The 19,565-nt window shown below is 35.5% G+C and overlaps 1 protein-coding gene across 1 annotated transcript in view; it reads right to left on the bottom strand.

The window, feature by feature from the left end:
- plxna3 (plexin A3) overlaps positions 1–18,909 on the bottom strand; it is a 354,762-nt gene extending 335,853 nt beyond the window's left edge. The window contains exon 1 of the mRNA XM_056464035.1: positions 18,722–18,909. The gene's annotated coding sequence lies outside the window, so the exon portion shown is untranslated. The remainder of the gene's footprint in view (positions 1–18,721) is intronic.
- Between the last annotated feature and the right edge of the window lie 656 nt (positions 18,910–19,565).

Genomic DNA, 19,565 nt, shown 5'->3' with positions numbered 1-19,565 from the left:
GAGAAATCAAACGAGATCTGCACAGCAAAATGAGAATGCTTACCCAGAAAGCATCTAATAAAGCAAACCTCTGAAAGATTCCTGTAATTTAACAATGCCAGAAAAATCACTGCAGCCTTCAGGTTCCTAAAAAAAAAAAAATCCCCCCAAAAAATCCTTGCTCATTGTATTATAATGACGTATTGTAATACATTCCCTGATTCGCAGGAGAAGCTATTGAACAGCAATCACAGTAATTTCATTAGCACAGTGGAAGCCGGCTGGTGCCAGTGAAAAAGCTGAATGCCTAAGCAGAATGTTTGAACCCGGCGAAGACGGAGAGAGAGAGCAAGAGCGAGAAGGACACATACACTTTTAGTTATAAATGAATCATTGTAAATATACTCATTATTATCATTTATTATTACTGTTTTGTCCTAAACTGTTGGTTGCTAAATGTACAGTTTATTCTGAGTTACTTGTATTATTATTATTATTATAGGCTGCACGGTGGCTCAGTCAGTAGCACGATATACAGATTATTATAATTCATTATTACTGTTTCTCCTAAAATGTTTGTGTTTATTATTATTATTATGATTATATTTTATTCATCTTTTTTATTTTAATTTACGTGCACATATAAATGGTAATAAATGAAATCACTGCACACACATGCAAGCACACACATCTAGATGGTCATAAATGAATCACTGCAAATATACCGATTATTTTCATTTATTGTCACTGTTTTATTCTAAAATGTTGATTGTTAATTAGATATTATTATTTTAACTATTTACTATGTTTACCATGTCTTTTATATACATGCATGCTTTTTAATGAAAACTTTATAAATGTTTTGGCAATACATTTGTAACATTTGTCATGCCAATAAAGCAATTGGATAAATTAAAATGAGAGAGAGATTGGACGTTTTATTTATTTAATACTATTTATTGTGTTTACTATGAGGTTTTTTATATATAAAGAGTTCAGATGCGAAAACCTCTGTGTCATCTGAGATTTCCATCAAAAATAAGTATTTTTTCCTCAGAGTCCTGTATGTTGAGTTATTTCATTTTAAAGGCCACAAAAAGAACGAATCCTTTGCCATAAAAGTGAAATTAGTAGGGTTGGGCATCTAAGCTATAATGCCGATCCGATACGCATCTCGATACAAAGTATACGATCCGATATATTAACGATACATTGGTGGCATATTGCGATGCAATACGATACGATTCACACCCATATCACGATACAATGTGATAATTCAGCACTAACTAATTAGATCAAGTTTATGTGATGATGTGAAAGAGGATGAGGTGCCATTGAATGAGTTTGATTATTTATTAACCAAGTAAAACCAAGACTGTTTTTACAAACTGGCTTTTCTCACAGAGCCCGAGTGTCGGTTTACAGTAGAGGGTCATTTTAGAACATATGGCACATATTATTTAAGTATTTCCAAGATAAACAGAATGTATAAGTGTAATATATACAAAAAATATATATTTGCACTCTTTCCACATAAAGAAGGTTTACCAATGCATAACAAGAATTGTGATTAATTGATTAAGCTTTTATCACGGTATACGGTATTATCACGATATTTTACTAGAGAAACAGGTAAAAAAAAACACAAAAAACTTCAGTTTCATCAACTTAGTAACTTTAAAAACTTTTTAATTAACTAAAAGTACTTCAAACATTTAAATACAAATAAATATAAATAAAACAATACACAATATAAAAGTATACTTGAGCAATTATATCAAAGTGAATGTGCAAAGGGAAACCGTCTTCGATCAGCAAACCCTCTGCATTTTTTTGGAACCCAAAATATTTCCAAACCTCTGACTTTTTTTTTTGAAGGGGGATAAATTGTCGGCAGCGTTCCTCCTTCCACCATGCTTCTTCTTCGTGTGAGGATTAGAGAGCGGTGGCAGCGGCGGCGCGCACTGTGTGCACACAGTGCTTCTACATGTGGGGATTGTTAACATCAGAGTGCGCATCAGTTCTGCGCAGCATATACGCAGTGTTTCTTCAAGCGGTTGATGGAAAATAAGCTGAAGGAGGATAAATTGTTGGCAACGTTCCTCCTTCCGCCATGCTTCTTCTTCGTGTGAGGATTATAGTGCGGTGGCAGCGGCGGCGCGCACTGCGTGCACACAGTGCTTCTACATGTGGGGATTGTTTACATCAGAGTGCGCATCAGTTCTGCGCAGCATATACGCAGTGTTTCTTCAAGCGGTTGATGGAAAATAAGCTAAGGCGCGTTCTAAGAATATAAGTTCGGATCTATTATTTTTCACGGTATTTTGAAGTGCCCGCGATAACAATATCGTGCATATTCATTACCGTGATTTATCGCATTACCGAATACCGGCACAAGCCTAATTGTGATTTAACTTTTCAACTATGAAAATAAGTTTTACAAAGATATATTTTGCCACTGAATATTCAAAACATGCTGTGAGGTATGTTTCTGGCGTTATCTGTGACTAACGCGGGACTCTTCTCTTCGATCTTCCAATTGCGGCACACATCCTAAAGTAAAACGGCCAGATTATTCCCTGTGTGAGCCTCGTTTAACACTCTGGTCTGCAGAACGTGGTTTTTGAGAACCCACCTGTCATCTATGTAGTGTGCTGTGACAGTTACATATGATGCTGTAGCGCACGATGTCCAGCCGTCCACTGTAACAGCAACTCTTTGGGCTTTGTGCAGGGACTCCTCTATCTCTCTTCTTTGTCGTACAGAGCAGGAATCTGTTTATCGGAGAATAGCTTTCGGTTTGGTATCTTATAACAAGGCTCCAAGACATGGAAGAGGTGTTTAAAACCTTCGTTCTCCGTGACACTATAAGGCTGAATGATCTTTGCAGATGAACAATGCAATAGCAACCGTTATTGCCGTAGAGCGCACGGAACTGTTAGCAAGCGGGGCATGGAAAAAAACTTTCAATGCTTTTCTCACCACTTTTGGAGCAGGTAGCTACAGGTGAATCAGAGCAGGAAGCAGGAAGCTAATACTGGAAGATGCTTCCACAACAACACCGTGGCGCAGCTTCAAGTGAGATGTCAGATTAGTCGTACAGCCCGTGTATTTTACAGATGCGCGGCACAGTTTACAAATTGCATCTGTCCTGTCAAGTCGTCCATCTTTCTTGTAAAATCCATAATGTTGCCATACTTTAGATTTAAAACTCAGTGGAGAATAAATTATCTCGGCCTCCGACATGTTTGTTTTGCTTCTCGCGCTTTCTGACAATTATGGCGTGCCACTAGCTTCATCTGCACACCTGATATTGAGTTGTAGTGTAAGTGTACACATCCGCAAGACCGTTGCTAAGGCATACTTTATGTAGGTTGATTAAATTATGCGCCAAAAACAGGTTGACAACACTTGTTAATAAATAAAAAAAATACATTCTATATTAAAAAGATAAGTTGTATCTTGGAAAAACCGATGTATCTCACAAAAGCCGATACATCTCGATTTGCTTCCAAAATTTCATTCATCCTCTGCTGCTCTACCGATGCACCAACACAATCTCACGGCAATTCGTAACTTTTTGATTTAGTGGCTATTTCGTACGAATTCGTACGATCTAATTCGTACAATTTAGAACGATTTGCTCATCCGCCAATGACGGTTGGGTTTAGGGGTGGGGTTAGGTGCCGCGCCTCCTTTTTAAAATCGTACAATTTCGTACGACTGAACTCGTACGAATGCGTACGAATTAGCCACTAAACTGTCAAAACGTAAAATACTTATGTTTTCTCGTGAGATCAGGCTGGATGCACTCGCATCGTGCACGCGCATGACCGCGTATCGATCCATATCGGTTAATCTTCCCATCCCTAGAAATTAGTGAATGTACACACAGCAGCCTGATAAAAATGCTCAGTTTTGAAGACAATTTCAGATGGCATTTAGAGGTTTTTGCATCAGAGCTCTTCATTAATTCATTTTCCTTCAATTTAGTGCCTTTATTCATCAGGGGTGGCCACAGCAAAACGAACCGCCAGCTATTCCAGCATGTTTTACGCAGTCGATGCCCTTCCAGCCACAATGCAGCACTGGGACACATCCATACACACTCAATTACACTCATATAGGGATGCAACGATTATAGATTTTGGTTGTACGATTATAGTCTGAAAAATAAATCATGGTTATCACGATTATTATGCATTCATTCATTTCAAAACACTACTCGTTTAGAAAATCAAATGAAAACTCCTTATATTTTGAAGTGTTATTTATTGCTGTTCAGCAAGCTAAATAATACAGCTAAAAAAAAATGATAATAAAAACAAACTATAGTCCATTTCTCTCTTTGTGCTTAAAAATAATTAAATATTTTGACAATTTAAACACACATAATTTTACACTGTAAATAAATGACAGAACAATGAATAAATAAAGAAAAATATAGTATTTGTCTGATGCAGGGCTTGAGATTAACTTTTTTACTTGGTTGCACCCAACTTCAAAAATTTCAGGAGCACCATAAAAAAATTGGAGCACCCACCAGAAATGAATGAGCACCACTGCAAATTGTATATTAACAGATTTATTGTATTTAAAAACATTATCAATCATGACTATCAAAAACCAGAAACAACTAAATATTTCTGTTATGACTTATTGATATTTGTGCAATAATTCCAAAATTAATGTCTAATAATTATAAAATATTAATGATGACGATGATGATAATAATACTAACAATCAACAACATTATCATGCTGCCTTGAATGTGCTTGAATGCGAGTTATCTGCTATAAAAAGTCCAACTGTTATATTATGACAAATACATTTATGGATTGCATTAAAAAATGAAACATTGCAGTAAGAAATATACATTTTGCACTTTTGTTTTTATATGACAATATTATGTCAATATAATAACCAGAAAGATCGGACAGAAGAAAAGTCTCCCTTCTAGCACGTATTAAAGGTTTTGGTTTCGGTTTGTGTCATTTTAAATGCTGTCTTGTTATGTGCTGATTTTCATTTTTCTGTGTTTGTGGGAAAAAAGCAGGCAAGTCAGCCAACCCAATATAAGAGCGGCGCAGAGCGGGATTCTCGCGATGACCACCTGTGCAATAAACATCTTTGTCATGAGCCGACGTTTCAGTGTAAACTTAGTAATGTCGAGCTTCTTTGGCAAAGATCTATACAATGTTAGATTTTACATTTAGCGGTCATTTGCGCTAAACAACGCATCGAGATTCGGGCCGTAAAGCAGCTGATCCACCGAGGCTTTCAGCACTCTCTCTGAAATCAATCAATTGATCTCAGCTGGCGGATCAACATTCGCCAGATGATCGCTCGTAACTTTAAGTGGGTCACAAAAGCCCCCCATCTCAACTAGTGCGCCTGAAAAGCGTGAGCTCGTTGCGTCGCGTGCGCGTCCCTCCATTGGAAATATTGAACTTGCGAGAGCTTGCCTTTAATAGCCTCAGTCAAACAACCAGTTTGCGTGGTTATTAGTTTCGGTATACAAACTTGCGCACAGTTGGCATAACTTTCAGTTGCTGCAGTTTTGTTCCATGCAGAAACACGTTGTTGAGAAGCCTTTACGATTAAGTAACAGTAACGAATTAAAGCAAGGTTAATAGTGAATACGGTTAATCGTTGCATCCCTACACTCATACACTATATGGCCAATTTAGTTTATTCAATTTACCTATAGCGCATGCCTTTGGACTGTGGGGGAAACCAGAGCACCCGGAGGAAACCCACACAGAAATGCCAACTGACCCAGTCGGGACTCGAACCAGTGACCTTCTTGCCTCCCTCCACTGAGCCACCATGTCAGACCTTAACTCTTCATATACGTTCCATATCAACGTAAACTTTATAAATGTGAAGAGTCAGTCACAAAGCGTCAGGGGGTATCTTTACTGTACATCTTAATAGCAAATTATTAGAATTGAACTTTCCAGTGTTTCTAGCTGGTCTCATAATGCTAAACACACTCTGGATGACAAAAGAACTCCACAAACGCTAAATAGATCTCAAAATGAACCCATTTGTACTAAATATCTCATCGAAAAGGAGCACAAATAAAGCTAACACAAGCAATCTGCAAGAAAATAAAAAGTGGCCAAAAGCGTTCGCATCCATCAGCACATTAAAAATGTCGACGCAATGAAGGAGTTGGCAAATCTGCAGGCCGACCCAAAACAAATATTTATTTGAGAACGTGACAGACGGTTTGGGCACTCTGCAATTTTTTACCAAGCACGTCAATATTTCTGACAAACGCCCCCCTGCAACCTTTCTACCCATCCCGAACTGTAAACAAAAAGCTGAGAGGAATCCTAATGAGACGAGCCCATAAAACAACCCGCTTCTCATGCCAATACAGGCCTTGATGTTTTCAGTAGCCATCACATTTTCTTGTTGCAAAATAAATTGATGAATTGAGTTTTTTTTTTTATTACAATATACACCATTAACAATCTCCTGTAGAATCTACATTACCTTACAGGCAGCAGTTCGCCAATAACTTACTGTAAATCAATTACAGCAAAAACAAAGCATTACATTACATACAGCACCATTTAACTTGCTGTATATGTATTTGCAGTACTGTAGGTATATCTATAATGTAAAATGATATTATCATTATATTGACATAATCTGCCAAAAAGGTTACTTTAACAGGCATAAAAACACATTTGTAAACTAATATTTGATACAAACTAATCTGCAAAAGGATTATAAAAAGCTGTAAATGGCAACACAGAACACCATTATTAATGCATTAACTAACATCAACAGTAGCCAAGTTATGTTAGCTTAAAAATAATTATTAGTTATTAGCTCCATCAAATAAGACAGTTATGACAAACATCAACAAATATTAATAAACGAGTCATTACATTAATAAAAAAGTTATTAGTTTAGTTTAACTAATATTAACAAATGAAGCCTTACTGTATAAGTGACAAACTTATTGTAAAATGTTAACCAACAATATGACTATAAAGAATCCGAACATTTTTAATCAAGTAATAATTTAAAAAACCTTTTTAAAAGAAACACTGCAAATACAATAATCTCGAAATTCTTTATCAAAATTATTTTTTACAAAAACCTTTATGTTTTCCTGCATGGACCCCCAAATTAACAGATAACAATATTCATTTTATGAAACTAGCATTTAACTATAAACCAATAAACCCCCTCCCTCCACTGATTAACTTCCTATGAAAAACACAATCATAAAATTATAATAAACAGGGTGAATTACAATGACAAAAAAGAAGGGTATGGGGTCTTCAAATTGAGATTTGGTCAAGTCTCCAGAGAGCTGTCAAAAGTCCTTAAAGAATGCCATCAAAGTACATAATAAATAATTAAGTAATAATTAAGGGGCAATATTGATGCTGAAATGATATACAGTTGAAGTCAAAATGATTAGCCCTCCTGTGAATTGTTCTTTCCTTTTCAAATATTTTCCAAATGAGGTTTAACAGAGCAATACATTTTTCAGAGTATTTCCTATAGTATTTTTCCTTTGGAGAAAGTCTTATTTGTTTTATTTTGGCTACAATAAAAGCAGGTTTAAATATTTTTGAAACCATTTTAATGTCAACATTTTTAGCCTCTTTAAGCAAGATTTATTTTTGACTAATGAACAAACCACTGTAATGACTTGCCTAATTACCCTAATTTGCCTAAATAACATAATAAAGCCTTTAAAACATCACTTTAAGCTGTATACTAGTATTTAAAAAAATATCTAAAATATTATGTACTGTCATCATGGCAAAGATAAAAGAAATCAGTTATTAGAAATGAGCTATTAAAAGTATTATGTTTAGAAATGTATTGAATAATAATAGAACTATATATTGTGCATGCCTATATTGTAGTATTGAATATCAGCACATGTCTAGTTTCCAGATGAAATGATGGACTCATCCATTATCCCTAATTTTAGCTCAGTGTTATGCCTCTTCATCACAGAAACATCAGTGAGGCAGTTTGGTCACTTGTTAGAAACATAATGGACGATATTAGATTGAGGCCTCGAGTTCAGCAACACTGTTACAACTGTGTGTAAAGAGAAACGCAATGGACTTGTGTGATACAAAAGCTCGTGGTTTGTAGTTTAAAAAAAAGAGAGAGAATCACACGATCACCTGACGCGCTTCGGTCGGGGTGAAGCAAGTGCCGTGGAATATTAATAACAAAGAAAATATTCATTTATTTTCGTTCTCAGGGAAACGGCTATATGAAACGACTGAACTTCTCAAGCCTGTCTGCTGCGTTATGACAAATTTGCTGAGTGATTTTAAATGACACAGGCAGGTTAATAATAACCCAGACAAATATTTACTGTGGTAATCAGCTCCTGTCCAAACTAACAAAAAGTGATAATATATTATTCTTGAGCAGGAATTTTTAAAGAGATAGGGATAACATTTTGACTATTAATTAATAAATAATAATACTTGATCAATGAGTAGAATTACGAATGGTTCAAAAGAAATCTGCTGTTTTTAAAAAGGTACATAATACACTGCCTAACACTCCTTTGAAAGAAATATGAATATGTTTATTCAGCAAATCTGCATAAAATTGAAAAAAGTTTCATTCAGATACTGTGTTTTATACAGTAAAGGTAAATTCAAGTTCTAGGACAGGATTCTATGACAGTAACAACAACTGGCTATGGTGTTTTAAAGGGAAACATGCTCACCGTGGTAAACCTTTGGTTTAGAAAAAATAAAAAAGTTTTACCCAAATTACACGACAGAAGTTTCTGTAAAGAGGGTCAACAGATCTTGAACACAATGAAAGATGACGGGAAGAAAAATCTGAAATGGCTCTTTTCAAATGATTGGATTTGTGTTGAGACCGATCAGACCAACAGAGAAGCACAAAAATATCATTATGCTGCTGCCTCATCTGTTTTCATAAACATGAATGTGGAAATCAGGGGTGTTTGTTGAATCATAAATGCGTAAACATGAATCTGTTATTCTTTAGTCTTAATTTTCCATGTTAAAGAGCACCGTCAGCAACCCGGGAATACAAACATGTGAAAACGTATCTGCACTTAAGTGCATGATCTGTAAACCACACACTAACAATATGGAAATTAAGTCCCTCCAGGATTTTGTGATCGCTAAATTTAATCACAAAATGTAGTTTAAATTTTGAAGGCTGTAAATTTTTTTTTTTGCTTGAATTTAATTGTATTATCTTTCAATTTCTAAATATGTTTGGTGACTTAAATATTACTTTAATAAATATATCTGTTTAATAAATATGTTTTGTTTAAATGCACCAAAATACATTGCCTATATTCACTAGGAGATACAAATATTAATTTTCAAAATGGGGTGTACGTAATAATGTACATTTGTATATATATATATTTGTTTTTTTTGTTTTGTTTTTTTTGTTTTTGTTTTTTTTTTACAGCTAATCAACACAAATTAAGGCCGCAAATGTTGCCGCAAATTTATGAAAAGCTGCAGCAAAATCTGTCATTTTATGCTACAAAAATCTGAAAAAAAGTCCTGCAAAATCCCAGAAGGACTGGAAATTAAACTTAGAATGGGATATTAAATACATAATGTTAAATAAATGTGATAATGCATGACTAATATGACTGTTAAAGTGAAGAAATTAATATAAAATATGAAATTTTACAGTTCATGCATCATCTTATTACATTAATAATATGGAAAATAAGACACAGGGCTGCATGTATATACTATAGTAGACAATATACGCTACTACACATTAGTGCTGCACAATTTATCGTTTCAGCATCGATATCGCAATAGTCACACAGCAAGTAGTTGCTTGTTAGCAACTTAGCATGCATGTTATTGAGATATTGGCTTCTTATTAGTACTTATAAACTACATATTCTGCATGATCTAGCTACACATTCCTAACCGAATACCTAAACTACCTTAATATCGATTAATAAGGAGCAAATTAGGAGTTTGTAGAAGCAAAAGTCATAATTAATGATTTGCTAATACCAAAAATTTTACCTTAAAATAATGTGACTAAACTCTGCCCAAATAATGCAATTTAATCATTTAGTGATTGTGTATAGATACAGTATATCGCAATATATATCACAGAAAAATAAAATATCACAATGTCAGACTGAATTTATTAATAATAATTAAATATTATGAATATTATTAGGGCTGGATGACATTGCAAAAAAAAATATGATCACAATATCATGTTTCATATCATTCGGTCTACATAATTTTTGAATATTTTTTAACAATACATTCAGGAATATTAGGATTTTTTTTAATTCACCTAACTGTTACATTACTATGGCAAATAGCTTTAATAACTATGGTGTTCGGTCAATAAATATCGATACCAATTTTATCGCCCAGCCCTAAATATCATTTCGATTTTATAGTATGTAAATTAAATTATGTAAAATATTAAGAATAGAAGGAAAATATTTTACAAATTCTAACACGGAAATTAGCAAATTAATTAATTAAACAAACACATTTTAATATATTACTTCACTTAATGTAACATCAATAAATCAAGAAAATATAGGCAACAAAAACAGCACATAATGAATACAAATGTGTCCAGTGTGAAGGACAAAACATGCCAAATCAACCTCAGAAAAAGCTGCTAAAAAATCTCATTGACGGTGATAGATCCATGTTCAGTCTAACAGAAATAATCAATATATTGATTCCTAAATCCACTTTTTGTGTTTGAATCCTTTCATCTGCCAAAGTCTTTGAACGATCTTAATTTAGCGTGCTTTTCGCAGCAAACGTTGATGTATGTGATTAATTGTGGCTTCATTTGTTGAATTAACTGGTGAAATTAATACAATGAAATGTTTTAATCGTTTGACAACACAAATATAACAACAAACCATCGTCGGAAGAAGAACAAAGGGCTTCATACTAAGACGAACTGTTCAAAAATTCCTCCCGTTTCCTCTTCTTTACAAAAATATTGTTTCAAATGGGGGAAAAAAAAAAAGAGCAAAGTAAAATAAGACCCAAGTCATCTGATATAACTGACAGAGCTGAAGGCAAATATCATATACTGTATCTGTTGGCAAAAGTCCACCTTGGCCAAAAGCAATTCTGTCCTCGAGTGACCACAATATTGAGCCGAACCCTCCATACGCACAATTCCCCAAATAATACAGCATCATATATATATGGTGCGCTTCTCTTCCGAGGGTCATAACCCTGAGCATTATGAGCTCTCTGGGTCAGCAGAGGCGCTGAAGAACTTCCATGTGTCCTCCGATTATTTCCTCTTTTTGTTGTTTTAGTTTGGAGTCTCATCCTGCTGGAGGCCCGGGGTCAAATATTTTGTTTGCGTTCGCTCTTTTACTTCTGGAATAATTGGATACGTAGAAAAGCATAGCAAACACTTGGTGTAAAAACAATTACTACTTAAAAATTGCAAGGAAAAGGCACCGTTTTGAAGACGGAGATTGTATTTTCTTGATAAACATACTCCCATAAACTCATTCCTTTATTTTACTTTGGCTTAGTCTCCATTTCAGTGGTCGCCATATGTTTTATGCAGCGGATGCCCTTCCAGCCGCAACCCAGTACTGGGAAACACCCATACACTCTTGCATACACTACGACAAATTTAGTTAATTGAATTCACCTATAGCGCATGTCTTTGGACTGTGGGGGAAACTGGAGCACCTAGGGGGGAATCCACGCCAACACGGAGAGAACATGCAAACTCCACAGAGAAATGCCAACTGGCCCAGCCAGGACTCGAACCAGCGACCTTCTGGCTGTAAGGCAACAGTGCTAACCACTGAACTACCATGCCACCTACTTCTACAAACTTTATTTACGAATTCGACAAAGTATTTTTACTGTGTATTTGTAGAACTATCAATACGGCAACCATTAAAACTAAAATGGCTGACTTATAAATCAAAACAAAAAAAAGATCTCAGCTAAAAAAAATAAAAAATGTTACTTTAGTTTTGATCGCCAAACCTCGACTTCTTATGAGCAGTACAATAGCATTAGGGCTACACAATATAATCGCATAAATATCATTATCGCGATAATAATATGCAAGCTTTGCAGACACTTGTGATAAATTACATTTATTTTAAGCATTGGTTGTTTATCCAAATTTGACTAATCAGATGGGCTCTTACCATCTTTCTCCCACCTCCCCAGTAGGTTTTGTTCTGCTATTGGCTAAAGTGGCTCGAAAGGTGAACCCATCTGAAAATAAATATTAATGGCGGGAGTCAAGACAAAAGCAAAGTGAAAACAGCCAATCAGAGTCAGAATATTTGATGAGGTTTTCACTCATCGTGTTTTAAAGGAAAAAAAATATTTTACCAGTTTTTTTATATCATTAAATAAATAAATGATTTACAACGCTATAATAAAATTGAATTTTTTCCAGGCAAATGTTTTATCGTAAGAAATATCGTTATTGCAATACTCAACAACATTACATATTTTTCCAGTATCATGCAGGCCTAATTTACATCATCCTCACACCTTAATCCAACATTATTTAAAATTGCACTAAGCAAAGATTGGCTAAAGAGGTTAACATTTGAACACACCAAAACAAATACCCCAATAATCCAACAGAACCTCACCCCTATTTGAAAACTCTATTACCATTATAGACACCCCCTTAGCACACAATTCACAAGGTTTCATCAACGCATGAACTGACTTGTGGGTTCATCAATCGAGTTGGGTTCTTTGCTCTCGCAGGATAATTTGAAATAAGTTAAACTTTTCAAGTTGATTACCAACCGTGATAATGAGTTTTTCCTCCATTTCGACATTTTCTCTGGTGCTGCACGAACGTGAATGGCTAGCGACTGAACTAGTATTCATTAAGTAGTATATTTGCATATTAAACTCCCCCAAAAAACATCAAAACTCACCATTATCATTAGTTATGGTTTACACTAAATTCTCCAAACCTCTACTATTCCAAAATCAAGACATTCACGCAATCATTAGCATTTTAGATTAAATGTTTAAACTTAGCCCAACATTATACACACAATGCAGTCTTAGCACTTCAAAAAAAATCACATGCTCGGTTAAATGTTCCATTGTATACGATACCGTTAATAATATAGAAAATAACAGTTTTTAGTATCCCAACGCATCTCTTTAATCTCACTAAGTGGACATTCACACCATCTTTAGCAATCTTTAATTTCAAACTATTTAAACCTTACCCAAACATTACAAATTATGCTTCAAATTGTAATACATCATTCAATGAGTTTCAATGTAACGGTTTGGAATGCTCAACATGAGTGCTTTTACACCAATTTTTTTAGCAACTGAACTCATTCATTCATTTTCTTTTCAGCTTAGTCCCTTTATTAATCAGGGGTCACCACAGTGGAATGAACCGCCAACTTCTCCAGTATATGCTTTACGCAGTAAATACCCTTCTAGCTGCAACTCATCACTGGGAAACACCCATATACTCTTATTCTTATTGTTTTGGAAATGCCAACTGACCAGCCTTCTTGCTGTGAGGCCACAGCGCTACCAACTGCACCACCCCATACTAACTTATCCCACATTCATTTCACCAGGATCGATACTTTTGGCCTCAAACTAAATCTCCACAAATGGATACTATTGTAAGAAACAAAATTAGAAAACAAGATAAGAAAACTACTTAACAAGCAGGACATTTACACCATCTTTAGCATTCGAATGAACTGCTTAAATCTTAAAGAGTTCACGTAAAAAAAAGGAAAATTCTGTCATCATTTACTCAATCTTTGTTTATTCCAAACCTGTTTGAGTCTGTTGAACACAAAGGAAGATATTTTGAAGAAAGCACTTGACTACCATAGTATTTGTTTTTCCTACTATGGAAGTCAATAGTTACAGCATTTCACCTTCTTCAAAATATCATCTTCTGTGCTCAACAGAAGAAAGAAACTCATAAAGGTAAATAGAAAGTATGGGCACATTTTGAGGAGAACTACCCTTTTTAATCCAACATTTACACATCAACTTCCAAACTCAATTGAATGCATTTCTTTGTGACAGTTATGACGCTGCAAATAACAGGATTTTAGTGTACTAACACATTTAAAGGTCAGTTCACTCAAAAATGTATTTACCAACTATTCCCTTACCCTCAAGTGGTTTCAAACCTTTATGAGTTTCTTTTATGAAAATGATATAAACCTGTAACCACTGACTTCCATAGTAGGAAAAACAAATACTATTGAAGTCAATGGTTACAGCATTTCAGCTTTCTTCAAAATATCATCTTATGTTCAACAGAAGAGTAAATATACATTTTGGGGGAACTATCCCTTTTAATCCAACATTATTTACACATCAACAATTTCCAAACTCAATTGAATGCATTTCTTTGTATCAGTTATGATGCTGCAAATAACAGGGTTTTAGTGTACGTTCTAACCCACATTTAAAGGGACAGTTTACCCAAAAATGAACTTACTAACTATTCACTCACCCTCAATTGGTCCCAAACGAGTTTCTCTTCTGAAAAATGATAGAAACCTGCAACCATTGGCTTTCATAGTAGGAAAAATAAATACTATGGAAGTCAATGGTTACAGCATTTCAGCTTTCTTCAAAATATTATGTTATGTGTTCAACAGAAGAAAGAAACTCATTACTACTACACTAGTAGTACTAGTACTAGTGTACTAACTCACTATACCACATTCAGAGTTAGGTGTAACATGATCCACAGTCATGCATTACTGTATTCTCATTACATTTTTGGGGAACACAGTAATGTAACAAATTACATTTTAAATGTGTGTAATCTGATTACAGTTACTAGTCAATGTAATTGCGTTACTTACATTACAAATATAGTTTTAGAAGAAAAAATGCTTCTTTTAAATCACGTTTTTCAGAGCATGCGCTTTTAAATTGCTGGAGAACGCAAGCTGATGAGAGTGCTTGCTTCCTAAAGAGGAAATACAGACATTAGGCTTTAATTTCATTCAGCATAAAAACAAAAATGTTGCTGAGAAATGCAGTGTATGTCCAATCTCTAATAAACTTTCCACTGCTTTTAACTCGACCTGCAACTTGCTCAAGCACTTGAATAGAAAGCATTCTACGACAATACTCACCGCCATGGAGGACACCACTGCCTAAAAACATGGCGGCCCAACTCATACTTAACAGGCTAAATTGCATTTTTGTACAGGATCGGGAGTGAATGCATCTTCTGAATGTGAAGAGAAGCATAGTTGCTTACGCGCCAGTTCACATATCGCATCTTTTGCGCACGCAAGTCCGTTATTTCTAATGGAGGGGGGCGTGGCTTGTGCGCACATATTGGTAGCGCATATTGCCTGGCACACCCAGTTGAAAACTGCGAATCATGTGACATGAACTGACCGATCAGCTTCATACTTTGTATGGAAAATACACATTTTGTTAAACTAATTACTTCAGACAAACACATAACAACCAAACACTGCTGTGCTTTTTCATACTATGGATGTCAATGGTTACAGGTATCAAGTTTTCTTTTGTTTTTTTGTATTAAAAAAAAAAAGGCAAACAGGTTTGGGACACGTGAATGATGAGAGAATTTTAAGTTTTGGGTGAACTATCTCCAAGTATTTTGAATATGCCAAGCTGCTGTGATCAACCCATTGAAATGTTTTTCACTGAATATTAAATTACTGAAAGAGCTGCAGTTTATTTTGTATTTTTAAATGTTTTATATACGTTTTAAAAGTAACTTCAAAGTAATGTAACTAGTAATCTGATTACTTTTTACATTAATTAGTAATGTAATCAGATTACAATTTTCTAGTAGTCGTCAGTAATCTGTAATCTATTACTTTTTTAAAGTAACTTACCCAAACACTGTCCACATTAAAGCAACAGTTCACCCCAAAAAATTAATTCACTAACTAATTCACTCACCCTCAATTGGTTCCAAACCACTTTGAGATTCTTTTTTTTATCATGTTACAAACCTGTTACCATTAACTTCCATACTAAAAAAACAAAAACAAATAGTATCAAAGTCAATGGTTACAGATTTTCAACATTTTACAAAACATCCAATGTATTCAACAGATGAAAGAAACTAAAAGAGGTTAGTGACAAGAAGATGAGTAAATAATAACAGAATTAGCATTTTTGTGCAAACTCTCCCTATAATTTCACCAGTATGACTACTTACACCCACTGACAAAATCTCGAAACCTCTACTACTCAAAGAGCAGGACATTAGCACCATCTTTAGCATTTGAAACGAAACCATTTAAACCTTAATCCAACTCCACAAGCCAAACCCAGCATTATTGGCATCGGGAAGGCAGCAGGCGGAGAGGAGAGTTTTTGCGAACAGACAGTAGCTATTGTTCAGTGATTAGCACCAGCCGCGGCTCCACATGGCAGTCGTACTCGCGGCTTACTCACAGGATGAGAGCACAACACTGCCGTTTTACTCGACACGACCAAAGGATACAAACACTGCTTCTGACATCACAAGGCCGGAGACAGGTCGGTAACCTCGCGCAGATTTACAGCTGAGATTTATCCTCAGGTGCTAGCCGGCGGTAATCAAACAGACAACTAAATAGCATGTGCCCTGATGAAAAAGGGCAAAGGGCGACGACAGGCTGTGTTGATATAGAGATGATCACAAGGTCAGCAAGAACTGTGCTTTTTCAATTGACGAGGACGGGTTACTCATAAACCAGCACTGATCTCATCAATGCAACATCATCTAATAATGCAGCAAGAGGAGCAAAAGACTTGCCTAGTACTTGCACGCACCACTTTTGAATTCAGCACGCGTTCGTTTTAGGGCTGGGGGTGAAACATGTGGCCTATAATTCATCCACACATGTACGTGAGCAGAAACAGCAGGTAACTTGTGATGCTTATCGGTTTCCGTACTGGAGAGACGTACCGGGAGACAGTCGTCTACTCTCCATGCTTACAAACAACTTTCTATTTTTACATCCAGCTGGCCAATTTGTTGGTTAATGCACTGATTGAATTTATTTATGGAGGTATTTCCAGCCTAAATCAATCCACGTCGGTCTGCTACACTGCAGTTTCTATCTATCCCAGAGAAAATTTGATTCCAGCATAGGAGCCGATAGAGAAAAGCACAATGAATGTATAAGGGAACTCTATTATTGTGCAGTCGGCAGATAAATGAGATTACAAAGTATAATACAAAACTACTTGAACTGAAAACACTTTCATTATGTGTAGATCTACATAAAACAGCTTATATGGAGAGATTTATATGGTTTATACAGAGCTAGACATTTATTTATTCTATGTATTTATCTATATAATTTACAAATCATTCAAAACAAAAAATATATACTTGCTAAAAAAAGAGTGTGTATGTGTGTGTGTGTATATATATATATATATATATATATATATATATATATATATATATATATATATATATATATATATATGTGTGTGTGTGTGTATGATGACATAGAGGCTTTTAATCAATTCAATTTATTATGTATGTATATATGTGTATACATTTACCTACATTCAGGTATAAAGTGCACAAATACTCTTTAAACACACATACACACACATGAATGTTTTATAGAGTGAACTGATACATAATCAATATGTAAACAGTGCAGAATATATATATGCTCATTTTTTTTAAAAAATCGGCTATGCTCCGATTAAGATCCAATACGTTTAGCTTGACTGATCACGGATTTATATACATTTAATTTTTCTAATGTAAATCATCAACACTAAGCATACATAGCGATATAAATATCGAAATCTAAACGCTTTCTGTGCTCGGTTCCAAACGTTGTCCAGCGCGGATCTGGCTAATCTCAGACCGGCTGGGAGCATCCCTGAGCCGGCTACCGCAGGCAGCCACAGCCCCTCTCCTCTCCACCCAGTCACGGATCAAACTGGCACCCAAAGGCTTTGAATGATCAGGTTTGGTATAAAGTACACATCAACACCATCTGATTTCGGGCATCTCAACGCATCATTTAGGCGTTGACAGAAAATACACGTAATCGATGTGCAAATCGAGCATTACGTTTGATTTTAGTTTAGGCTTTAATAGGAACAACAACATTTGGGTCATTTGCCTGGAGGAAAACAATATTTTAGTCATGTGACTGTTACAGATGTGACAGACAAACAGATTGAGTGCGTGATATCACCTTTTAATATATATTTTACTGCGTTAATTAGCTAAAAACAACGTTGTTTTGTTTCATAATAAAGCCCGATTGTGATCTGTAGTGTTTATCCAAAGCAACTTTTACATCTCAAACGTCAATATGCACGCTTAGGATCCACGCACAACCACCAACAGGCAAGACTGGAATAATTATCCATTGTGTATCGACTACTACTAGAATCAGTCAAGTCATTTTAATGCATTTCCTACTGCACGGCAACAAATGCGCGGATATTTTACCTCGTTTTAGCTAAACAGTGGTTTTAATGCCCCCTTTGTTCTTGCTGTCTTTATTGACCACATCCATCAGGATCCTTTCCACACAACAGTTTAACCATCTCTTATCTACTAAATCGAATTGTTTGTGTGTGTGTATGTATGCGTGTGGTAAAAGAAGCACGCGTTCCATCTTCACATCATGCATTCGGGATTTCGGTACAATAAAGCCGTGCATCAGAATGAATCATTCGCGCGAATGTTTGTGTATCACTCGCAACGTTACCTGTGTTCAAAGTGCAACAGTTACATCCACAGTTGGCTTTTGAAGAGCCTCTCGGTCCTTATCGCAGGCGGATTCGGTGATATCGCTTTATTTTCCTGTGCAAAACGCCCGTGTGAAGCCGTAAATGCTCTCAACGCGTCGATGGCATGGTTTTCTCCGGTCCGTACCTCAAGAAAGCGTCGCGCTTTACTTTAGAAGCGTGGAGTTGCAGCTATCGCTTTAAAATGGAACCTACCATTGAAGGAGTAGGGGTGCACCGCGACGCGTAAATAGCGCTTATGTGTTTCGACGAGACTTAGTATAACCCAATTAGATGTTGATTTAGTGTAGATTGAATATTTAGTTAAAAATAAAGCGGAATATCATATCGCAAATTAAGAAACGCGTAAACGCGTTTACGGTGTTGTTGTCAATCATCCCTGTCATAATGAATGGCATCCTCCCGCCCTTCATCTAGGATTCTCCAGCAACCCAGATGTTGAGTAGACTGTAAAAACAGACGGATCTGTCTGGATTACAACAATTAAGGTCATGATGCTGGGAGATGAGAAATTGGTGCCATCTTTTTGTTAAAAAATATAGTCTAATTATTTAAACTTTAAGTCAACAATTATTAATTTATGCCCCGAAAAGCAAGACACCACAGAGAAAAGATTCATCCCTGTTCCGGGGAAATCAAATCAGGACTTTTTGTTTACTAGTGTTCGATGCTAGTGTTTTCAAGATTTTATGCATTTAAGTACGTTCTTTGTGAGTAAATAAATTAAATTATTATTAACGGCACTAAACATCGATTGGCCATATAATTTTATTCGTGTGACATATTTTGCAATGTTTTTTATAC

This window comes from Danio aesculapii, chromosome 8 (assembly GCF_903798145.1).
Source record: "Danio aesculapii chromosome 8, fDanAes4.1, whole genome shotgun sequence".
In the NCBI taxonomy this organism is placed as follows: Eukaryota; Metazoa; Chordata; class Actinopteri; order Cypriniformes; family Danionidae; genus Danio; species Danio aesculapii.
The sequence above is the reverse complement of the archived record's forward strand: the minus strand, read 5'-3'. Positions and strand labels throughout refer to the sequence as shown.